Source organism: Schistocerca cancellata, chromosome 12 (genome assembly GCF_023864275.1).
Source record: "Schistocerca cancellata isolate TAMUIC-IGC-003103 chromosome 12, iqSchCanc2.1, whole genome shotgun sequence".
NCBI lineage: Eukaryota > Metazoa > Arthropoda > Insecta > Orthoptera > Acrididae > Schistocerca > Schistocerca cancellata.
The window spans coordinates 119,188,241-119,189,338 of NC_064637.1; positions in this window are offsets into that span (position 1 = coordinate 119,188,241).

Below are 1,098 nucleotides of genomic sequence, written 5' to 3' on the forward strand. Positions count from 1 at the left end.
GTAGCAAATGACGTAGCTGAAGGCTATGCTAACTATCGTCTCGGCAAATGAGAGCGTATTTTGTCAGTGAAACATCGCTAGCAAAGTCGGTGGAACAACTGGGGCGAGTGCTACGAAGTCTCTCTAGATCTGCCGTGTGGCGGCGCTCAGTCTGCAATCACTGACAGTGGCGACACGCGGGTCCGACGTATACTAACGGACCGCTGCCGATTTAAAGGCTACCACCTAGCAAGTGTGGTGTCTGGTGGTGACACCACAGTAATCTCCCACCTCCTTCCTCAATTCCATCTATCGTGCACAATAGTCTTTTATGAAGATTTCAGAGGAGCGAAGATTAAACTTCCTACACACATCAAAAAAAGTTTTGCATCACACCGCTTCCAAGAACTCCTGAAGCCAGACGTTGGCTGTGGGTATTGTACCACAGACTCAGTTCCTTTGACTGTACAAAGATGTCCTCGATAGTGAGTGTCCATCGGAGGTGAGGGTATAATCTGGAGTGCCCCAGGAAACTGTGGTAGGTCCGCTGTTGTTTTCTATCTACATAAATGATCTTTTGGATAGGGTGGATAGCAATGTGCGGCTGTTTGCTGATGATGCTGTGGTGTACGGGAAGGTGTCGTCGTTGAGTGACGGTAGGAAGATGACTTGGACAAGATGTGTGATTGGTATAAAGAATGGCAGCTAACTCTAAACATAGATAAATGTAAATTAATGCAGATGAATAGGAAAAAGAATCCCGTAATGTTTGAATACTTCATTAGTAGTGAAGCGCTTGACACAGTCACTTCGATTAAATATTTGGACGTAACATTGCAGAGCGGTATGAAGTGGGACAAGCATGTATTGGCAGTTGTGGGGAAGGCGGATAGTCGTCTTCGGTTCATTGGTAGAATTTTGGGAAGATGTGGTTCATCTGTAAAGGAGACCGCTTATAAAACACTAATACGACCTATTCTTGAGTACTGCTCGAGCGTTTGGGATCCCTATCAAGTCGGATTGAGGGAGGACATAGAATCAATTCAGAGGCGAGCTGCTAGATTTGTTACTGGTAGGTTTGATCATCACTCGAGTGTTCCGGAAATGCTTCAGGAACTC